Raw genomic sequence first — 10,310 nt, 5'->3', positions numbered from 1 at the left:
CTGGAGAGCTGCATCTTAACGCTGACCTCCCGGACCTCGGCCTCCTGAAATGTTCCAAAGAAGCTCAACAAACACTCGAGGAACAGCAGCGCATCTTTCCACTGGGCTCAATACAGCTTGCACACTCATAGTGTGTGCAACAGTCTCACACTGTAAATGCTGCCCCCATTCTGTGTGTACTTCCATCGCAGATTTGGGTTTGAATCTTGTTTCCACTTCTTCTTTGTATCCGGGCGGTAGTTGTTGAGAGCTGGCACAGACACAGCGGCTAGAATGGCCTCATACTGTGGTGTAATTATTCTCTCATTCGATGCTCACCTCACTCTGTGGCCAGGGAACCCTAGGCCTTTTCTCATTTAATCTCTCCTGACTTGCATCCTGTCAGAGCGCTTTCCTGTTGTTCTGTTTGCTCCCACCAGGATTTGGCTTGGTTAAAACGTCCGACATTTCTAACCTTCCCCGGTTTTAATGAAAGGTGATGGTGAAAGACGAGCTTTGTTGTCCTGTCGACAAATCCCGCCTGACTCGCTGAGTTGTTCCAGTATTTTCCGCAGATGTTAGATCGACTTTCGATGGCAATAACAGCGTGCTTCTGTTACGTTCCCGGGGCTCGTTGGTCTAGGGGTATGACATTCACTTACCTCTATTGACTAATTCCAGTTGATTCAGGCAGCTCTCTGTATGTTTCATTTTATTCAGTTCAACAACATCAGACTGTGTAATCTCTCTTCGACCTCCACCATCTGTTTATTTCCATCAAGTTATTTTCATTCCTTCCATTGGTATGTTTTACCCTCAGCATTGCCCCCCTCCCCCCAGCCCATACCATCCTACTTGAGCAACCCTGTCGCCAATTGTTCGCTGACACACTGCTTACTTTGTTCTGCTATTAACACATTCTGATCTCTTGAGGCGCCACTATCAGCACCTTTGTTAGCCTTGATTAGCCTCATTTACATTCCCTTTTTCTTTCTGTCCGTGACATTTTCGTCATTTTCTACCTATTGCTGACCACTCTATCGAGGCCCAATAGGGCACGCCAACCCCGCCCCATCCACATTAGTCTGAATCTGACCCCATTTCCAGTTCTCCAGCTTTGTCAAAGAGTCACCCAGGCCCGGAACGACCGCTGCCATCTCGCTCCACAGAGGCTGTCAGTCCTGCTGAGATTGTCCAGTATGTTCTGTTTTTGTTTCAGAATGAAGCATCCGCAGTAAGTTGCATTTGTCGTTTATTTAGACATGTTTGAGATGGTGAATAAGTATGTTTATCTGCATTTGTAAATGCATGAAATTCTGTTGTGGATGAACTAGCTCCGAATATCCAAAATAGGAAGGTCCTTTTCTTCTCATTGCCTGTCGAAAATTCAGTGCTTGTGACTTAATGTGGAATTTATTTTAGTGGCTCATGAGAGACTAAACCTCATAATCCTCGAACATACGAGATGGGGGAACAAAAGTACTTTGTGCAAACATTCCTCACACAACATGAGAAGCACTTGATGTTTCTACCCGGTATGGCCCCGGGGACCTTTCGCATGTTAGGGGAATGTGCTAACCACTACACTACAGAAACCGCTGGCGGTGCAGTAATCAATGGACTTATGCAATGTTCAACCTCACTGTGTTGCTGCAGCTTCTCATGGTTCGTCTGAGAGGCCATGTCACTTATGACAAGAAGACAGCCGTTTCTTTAAAACCGATGTCTCAACTTAGAAAACAATCAGGAATCGAAATTTACAGACCTGAAGATAAGTTATGTTTTGCTTGAAGTGGAAGTTAAATTGAGAAGGCAGGGCTTTCGAAAATAACCACAACCATACGGGTGCATGCATTTTGCTATTCCTCGGTGATGAAGACCAGTTATGAGATTGCGGCTGTAGTCAGCAACAGACTAACCTGGTAGTACGAGATGTTTCTGCCCGGTTTCGAACCGGGGACCTTTCGCGTGTGAGGCGAATGTGATAACCACTACACTACATAAACAGCTGGCAATCCACGGACGTGTACAATGTGCAACCTCACTGTGCTGCTGCAGATTCGCATGGTGAGGCTGAGAGGCTAGGCCACTTATTACAAGACGACTGCCTTTTCTCATTTAATCTCTCCTGACTTGCACCCTGTCAGAGCGCTTTCCTGTTGTTCTGTTTGCTCCCACCGGGATTTGACTTGGTTAAAACGTCCGACATTTCTAACCCGTCCCGGTTTTAATGAAAGGTGATGGTGAAAGACGAGCTTTGTTGTCCTGTCGACAAATCCCGCCTGACTCGCTGAGTTGTTCCAGTATCTTCCGCAGATGTTGGATCAACTTTCGATGGCTATAACAGCGTGCTTCTGTGCCAATTTCGCGGCTCGTTGGTCTAGGAGTATGATTCTCGCTTTGGGTGTCTCGATTGCGAAACTTGCGGGAGGTCCCGGGTTCAAATCCCGGGCGAGCCCTTTGATAACGTTTTCTGTTGGTCAGGCGATATGTTTACTTCATTTCTATGCGGCTCATTCGGCGGGATTCATTCACATTGGGTTTGCTTTGAGAAGCTGAGCTCATACAGCAGGGAACCAATAGGTTCGCGAGACAATCGCGACATTGTCTAAAAGCTTGTCTATGTGTGGACATTCACTTACCTCTATTGACTTATTCCAGTAGATTCAGGCAGCTCTCTGTATGTTTCATTTTATTCAGTTCAACAACATCAGACTGTGTAATCTCTCTTCTCCCTCCACCATCTGTTTATTTCCATCAAGTTATTTTCATTCCTTCCATTGGTATGTTTTACCCTCAGCATTGCCCCCCTCCCCCCAGCCCATACCATCCTACTTGAGCAATCTGATCCCTGTGGCCAATTGTTCGCTGACACACTGCTTACTTTGTTCTGCTATTAACACATTTTGATCTCTTGAGGCGCCACTATCAGCACCTTTGTTAGCCTTGATTAGCCTCATTTACATTCCCTTTTTCTTTCTGTCCGAGACATTTTCGTCATTTTCCACCTATTGCTGACCACTCTATCGAGGCCCAATCGGGCACGCCAACCCCGCCCCATCCACATTAGTCTGAATCTGACCCCATTTCCAGTTCTCCAGCTTTGACAAAGAGTCACCCAGGCCCGGAACGACCGCTGCCATCTCGCTCCACAGAGGCTGTCAGTCCTGCTGAGATTGTCCAGTATGTTCTGTTTTTGTTTCAGAATGAAGCATCCGCAGTAAGTTGCATTTGTCGTTCATTTAGACATGTTTGAGATGCTGAATAAGTATGTTTATCTGCATTTGTAAATGCATGAAATTCTGTTGTGGATGAACTAGCTCCGAATATCCAAAATAAGAAGGTCCTTTTCTTCTCATTGCCTGTCGAAAATTCAGTGCTTGTGACTTAATGTGGAATTTATTTTAGTGGCTCATGAGAGACTAAACCTCATAATCCTCGAACATACGAGATGGGGGAACAAAAGTACTTTGTGCAAACATTCCTCACACAACATGAGAAGCACTTGATGTTTCTACCCGGTATGGCCTCGGGGACCTTTCGCATGTTAGGGGAATGTGCTAACCACTACACTACAGAAACCGCTGGCGGTGCAGTAATCAATGGACTTGTGCAGTGTTCAACCTCACTGTGTTGCTGCAGATTCTCATGGTTCGTCTGAGAGGCCATGTCACTTATTACAAGAAGACAGCCGTTTCTTTAAAACCGATGTCTCAACTTATAAAACAATCAGGAATCGAACTTTACAGACCTGAAGATAAGTTATGCTTGAAGTGGAAGTTAAATTGAGAAGGCAGGGCTTTCGAAAATAACCACAACCATACGGGTGCATGCATTTTGCTATTCCTCGTTGATGAAGACCAGTTACGAGATTGCGGCAATAGTCAGCAACAGACTAAACTGGAAGTACGAGAAGTTTCTGCTCGGTTTCGAACTTTTCGCGTATTAGGCGAAAAGTTCACTACACTACACTACAGAAACAGCTGGCAATCAACGGACGTGTACAATGTGCAACCTCTCTGTGTTGCTGCAGATTCGCATGGTGAGGCTGAGAGGCCAGGCCACTTATTACAAGACGACTGCTGTTTCTTTCAAAAACAGATGTTTCAACATATAAAACCACAAGATATAGAAATTAGATCGAACTTAACATGATCTGCGTTAACTTCACAGGGCCGTGACCCATCTAATCCACAGAGCCAAAGTGGAGAATTGAACTGACTGGAGAGCTGCATCTTAACGCTGACCTCCCGGACATCGGCCTCCTGAAATGTTCCAAAGAAGCTCAACAAACACTCGAGGAACAGCAGCGCATCTTTCCACTGGGCTCAATACAGCTTGCACACTCATAGTGTGTGCAACAGTCTCACACTGCAAATGCTGCTCCCATTCTGTGTGTACTTCCATCGCAGATTTGGGTTTGAATCTTGTTTCCACTTCTTCTTTGTATCCGGGCGGTAGTTGTTGAGAGCTGGCACAGACACAGCGGCTAGAATGGCCTCATACTGTGGTGTAATTATCCTCTCATTCGATGCTCACCTCACTCTGTGGCCAGGGAACCCTAGGCCTTTTCTCATTTAATCTCTCCTGACTTGCACCCTGTCAGACCGCTTTCCTGTTGTTCTGTTTGCTCCCACCAGGATTTGACTTGGTTAAAACGTCCGACATTTCTAACCCGCCCCGGTTTAAATGAAAGGTGATGGTGAAAGACGAGCTTTGTTGTCCTGTCGACAAATTCCGCCTGACTCGCTGAGTTGTTCCAGTATTTTCCGCAGATGTTAGATCGACTTTCGATGGCAATAACAGCGTGCTTCTGTTACGTTCCCGGGGCTCGTTAGTCTAGGGGTATGACATTCACTTACCTCTATTGACTAATTCCAGTTGATTCAAGCAGCTCTCTGTATGTTTCATTTTATTCAGTTCAACAACATCAGACTGTGTAATCTCTCTTCTACCTCCACCATCTGTTTATTTCCATCAAGTTATTTTCATTCCTTTCATTGGTATGTTTTACCCTCAGCATTGCCCCCCTCCCCCCAGCCCATACCATCCTACTTGAGCAACCCTGTCGCCAATTGTTCGGTGACACACTGCTTACTTTGTTCTGCTATTAACACATTCTGATCTCTTGAGGCGCCACTATCAGCACCTTTGTTAGCCTTGATTAGCCTCATTTACATTCCCTTTTTCTTTCTGTCCGAGACATTTTCGTCATTTTCCACCTATTGCTGACCACTCTATCGAGGCCCAATAGGGCACGCCAACCCCGCCCCATCCACATTAGTCTGAATCTGACCCCATTTCCAGTTCTCCAGCTTTGACAAAGAGTCACCCAGGCCCGGAACGACCGCTGCCATCTCGCTCCACAGAGGCTGTCAGTCCTGCTGAGATTGTCCAGTATGTTCTGTTTTTGTTTCAGAATGAAGCATCCGCAGTAAGTTACTTTTGTCGTTTATTTAGACATGTTTGAGATGGTGAATAAGTATGTTTATCTGCATTTGTAAATGCATGAAATTCTGTTGTGGATGAACTAGCTCCGAATATCCAAAATAGGAAGGTCCTTTCCTTCTCTTTGCCTGTCGATAATTCAGTGCTTGTGACTTAATGTGGAATTTATTTTAGTGGCTCATGAGAGACTAAACCTCATAATCCTCGAACATACGAGATGGGGGAACAAAAGTACTTTGTGCAAACATTCCTCACACAACATGAGAAGCACTTGATGTTTCTACCCGGTATGGCCCCGGGGACCTTTCGCATGTTAGGGGAATGTGCTAACCACTACACTACAGAAACCGCTGGCGGTGCAGTAATCAATGGACTTATGCAATGTTCAACCTCACTGTGTTGCTGCAGCGTCTCATGGTTCGTCTGAGAGGCCATGTCACTTATGACAAGAAGACAGCCGTTTCTTTAAAACCGATGTCTCAACTTAGAAAACAATCAGGAATCGAAATTTACAGACCTGAAGATAAGTTATGTTTTGCTTGAAGTGGAAGTTAAATTGAGAAGGCAGGGCTTTCGAAAATAACCACAACCATACGGGTGCATGCAGTTTGCTATTTTTCGGTGATGAAGACCAGTTATGAGATTGCGGCAAAAGTCAGCAACCGAACAACCTGGTAGCCCGAGATGTTTCTGCCCGGTTTCGAACCGGGGACCTTTCGCGTGTGAGGCGAATGTGATAACCACTACACTACAGAAACAGCTGGCAATCCACGGACGTGTACAATGTGCAACCTCACTGTGCTGCTGCAGATTCGCATGGTGAGGCTGAGAGGCTAGGCCACTTATTACAAGACGACTGCCTTTTCTCATTTAATCTCTCCTGACTTGCACCCTGTCAGAGCGCTTTCCTGTTGTTCTGTTTGCTCCCACCGGGATTTGACTTGGTTAAAACGTCCGACATTTCTAACCCGTCCCGGTTTTAATGAAAGGTGATGGTGAAAGACGAGCTTTGTTGTCCTGTCGACAAATCCCGCCTGACTCGCTGAGTTGTTCCAGTATCTTCCGCAGATGTTGGATCAACTTTCGATGGCTATAACAGCGTGCTTCTGTGCCAGTTCCGCGGCTCGTTGGTCTAGGAGTATGATTCGCGCTTTGGGTGTCTCGATTGCGAAACTTGCGGGAGGTCCCGGGTTCAAATCCCGGACGAGCCCTTTGATAACGTTTTCTGTTGGTCAGGCGATATGTTTTCTTCATTTCTATGCGGCTCATTCGGCGGGATTCATTCACATTGGGTTTGCTTTGAGAAGCTGAGCTCACACAGCAGGGAACCAATAGGTTCGCGAGACAATCGCGACATTGTCTAAAAGCTTGTCTATGTGTGGACATTCACTTACCTCTATTGACTTATTCCAGTAGATTCAGGCAGCTCTCTGTATGTTTCATTTTATTCAGTTCAACAACAGCAGACTGTGTAATCTCTCTTCTCCCTCCACCATCTGTTTATTTCCATCAAGTTATTTTCATTCCTTCCATTGGTATGTTTTACCCTCAGCATTGCCCCCCTCCCCCCAGCCCATACCATCCTACTTGAGCAATCTGATCCCTGTGGCCAATTGTTCGCTGACACACTGCTTACTTTGTTCTGCTATTAACACATTCTGATCTCTTGAGGCGCCACTATCAGCACCTTTGTTAGCCTTGATTAGCCTCATTTACATTCCCTTTTTCTTTCTGTCCGAGACATTTTCGTCATTTTCCACCTATTGCTGACCACTCTATCGAGGCCCAATCGGGCACGCCAACCCCGCCCCATCCACATTAGTCTGAATCTGACCCCATTTCCAGTTCTCCAGCTTTGTCAAAGAGTCACCCAGGCCCGGAACGACCGCTGCCATCTCGCTCCACAGAGGCTGTCAGTCCTGCTGAGATTGTCCAGTATGTTCTGTTTTTGTTTCAGAATGAAGCATCCGCATAAGTTGCATTTGTCGTTCATTTAGACATGTTTGAGATGGTGAATAAGTATGTTTATCTGCATTTGTAAATGCATGAAATTCTGTTGTGGATGAACTAGCTCCGAATGTCCAAAATAAGAAGGTCCTTTTCTTCTCATTGCCTGTCGAAAATTCAGTGCTTGTGACTTAATGTGCAATTTATTTTAGTGGCTCATGAGAGACTAAACCTCATAATCCTCGAACATACGAGATGGGGGAACAAAAGTACTTTGTGCAAACATTCCTCACACAACATGAGAAGCACTTGATGTTTCTACCCGGTATGGCCTCGGGGACCTTTCCCATGTTAGGGGAATGTGCTAACCACTACACTACAGAAACCGCTGGCGGTGCAGTAATCAATGGACTTGTGCAATGTTCAACCTCACCGTGTTGCTGCAGATTCTCATGGTTCGTCTGAGAGGCCATGTCACTTATTGCAAGAAGACAGCCGTTTCTTTAAAACCGATGTCTCAACTTATAAAACAATCAGGAATCGAACTTTACAGACCTGAAGATAAGTTATGCTTGAAGTGGAAGTTAAATTGAGAAGGCAGGGCTTTCGAAAATAACCACAACCATACGGGTGCATGCATTTTGCTATTCCTCGTTGATGAAGACCAGTTACGAGATTGCGGCAATAGTCAGCAACAGACTAAACTGGAAGTACGAGAAGTTTCTGCTCTGTTTCGAACTTTTCGCGTGTTAGGCGAATGTGATAACCATTACACTATAGAAACAGCTGGAAATCAACGGACGTGTACAATGTGCAACCTCACTGTGTTGCTGCAGATTCGCATGGTGAGGCTGAGAGGCCAGGCCACTTATTACAAGACGACTGCTGTTTCTTTCAAAAGCAGATGTTTCAACATATAAAACCACAAGATGTAGAAATTAGATCGAACTTAACATGATCTGCGTTAACTTCACAGGGACGTGACCCATCTAATCCACAGAGCCAAAGTGGAGAATTGAACTGACTGGAGAGCTGCATCTTAACGCTGACCTCCCGGACCTCGGCCTCCTGAAATGTTCCAAAGAAGCTCAACAAACACTCGAGGAACAGCAGCGCATCTTTCCACTGGGCTCAATACAGCTTGCACACACATAGTGTGTGCAACAGTCTCACACTGTAAATGCTGCCCCCATTCTGTGTGTACTTCCATCGCAGATTTGGGTTTGAATCTTGTTTCCACTTCTTCTTTGTATCCGGTCGGTAGTTGTTGAGAGCTGGCACAGGCACAGCGGCTAGAATGGCCTCATACTGTGGTGTAATTATTCTCTCATTCGATGCTCACCTCACTCTGTGGCCAGGGAACCCTAGGCCTTTTCTCATTTAATCTCTCCTGACTTGCACCCTGTCAGACCGCTTTCCTGTTGTTCTGTTTGCTCCCACCAGGATTTGGCTTGGTTAAAACGTCCGACATTTCTAACCTTCCACGGTTTTAATGAAAGGTGATGGTGAAAGACGAGCTTTATTGTCCTGTCGACAAATCCCGCCTGACTCGCTGAGTTGTTCCAGTATTTTCCGCAGATGTTAGATCGACTTTCGATGGCAATAACAGCGTGCTTCTGTTACGTTCCCGGGACTCGTTGGTCTAGGGGTATGACATTCACTTACCTCTATTGACGAATTCCAGTTGATTCAGGCAGCTCTCTGTATGTTTCATTTTATTCAGTTCAACAACATCAGACTGTGTAATCTCTCTTCTACCTCCACCATCTGTTTATTTCCATCAAGTTATTTTCATTCCTTCCATTGGTATGTTTTACCCTCAGCATTGCCCCCCTCCCCCCAGCCCATACCATCCTACTTGAGCAACCCTGTCGCCAATTGTTCGCTGACACACTGCTTACTTTGTTCTGCTATTAACACATTCTGATCTCTTGAGGCGCCACTATCAGCACCTTTGTTAGCCTTGATTAGCCTCATTTACATTCCCTTTTTCTTTCTGTCCGAGACATTTTCGTCATTTTCCACCTATTGCTGACCACTCTATCGAGGTCCAATAGGGCACGCCAACCCCGCCCCATCCACATTAGTCTGAATCTGACCCCATTTCCAGTTCTCCAGCTTTGACAAAGAGTCACCCAGGCCCGGAACGACCGCTGCCATCTCGCTCCACAGAGGCTGTCAGTCCTGCTGAGATTGTCCAGTATGTTCTGTTTTTGTTTCAGAATGAAGCATCCGCAGTAAGTTGCATTTGTCGTTTATTTAGACATGTTTGAGATGGTGAATAAGTATGTTGATCTGCATTTGTAAATGCATGAAATTCTGTTGTGGATGAACTAGCTCCGAATATCCAAAATAGGAAGGTCCTTTTCTTCTCATTGCCTGTCGAAAATTCAGTGCTTGTGACTTAATGTGGAATTTATTTTAGTGGCTCATGAGAGACTAAACCTCATAATCCTCGAACATACGAGATGGGGGAACAAAAGTACTTTGTGCAAACATTCCTCACACAACATGAGAAGCACTTGATGTTTCTACCCGGTATGGCCCCGGGGACCTTTCGCATGTTAGGGGAATGTGCTAACCACTACACTACAGAAACCGCTGGCGGTGCAGTAATCAATGGACTTATGCAATGTTCAACCTCACTGTGTTGCTGCAGCGTCTCATGGTTCGTCTGAGAGGCCATGTCACTTATGACAAGAAGACAGCCGTTTCTTTAAAACCGATGTCTCAACTTAGAAAACAATCAGGAATCGAAATTTACAGACCTGAAGATAAGTTATGTTTTGCTTGAAGTGGAAGTTAAATTGAGAAGGCAGGGCTTTCGAAAATAACCACAACCATACGGGTGCATGCAGTTTGCTATTTTTCGGTGATGAAGACCAGTTATGAGATTGCGGCAAAAGTCAGCAACCGAACAACCTGGTAGCCCGAGA

At 45.5% G+C, this 10,310-nt stretch overlaps 2 non-coding genes across 2 annotated transcripts; both read right to left on the bottom strand.

Moving 5' to 3' along the window:
• Nucleotides 1-1,912: 1,912 nt before the first annotated feature.
• Nucleotides 1,913-1,985, bottom strand: trnav-cac (transfer RNA valine (anticodon CAC)). Its single transcript has one exon. It is a non-coding gene; the product is annotated as a tRNA-Val (tRNA).
• A 4,127-nt stretch (nucleotides 1,986-6,112) lies between these two features.
• trnav-cac (transfer RNA valine (anticodon CAC)) lies at nucleotides 6,113-6,185 on the bottom strand. The gene has a single exon. It is a non-coding gene; the product is annotated as a tRNA-Val (tRNA).
• Nucleotides 6,186-10,310: the final 4,125 nt, after the last annotated feature.

The sequence above is a fragment of the Scyliorhinus torazame genome, chromosome 5 (assembly GCF_047496885.1).
Source record: "Scyliorhinus torazame isolate Kashiwa2021f chromosome 5, sScyTor2.1, whole genome shotgun sequence".
In the NCBI taxonomy this organism is placed as follows: domain Eukaryota; kingdom Metazoa; phylum Chordata; class Chondrichthyes; order Carcharhiniformes; family Scyliorhinidae; genus Scyliorhinus; species Scyliorhinus torazame.
The sequence above is the reverse complement of the archived record's forward strand: the minus strand, read 5'-3'. Positions and strand labels throughout refer to the sequence as shown.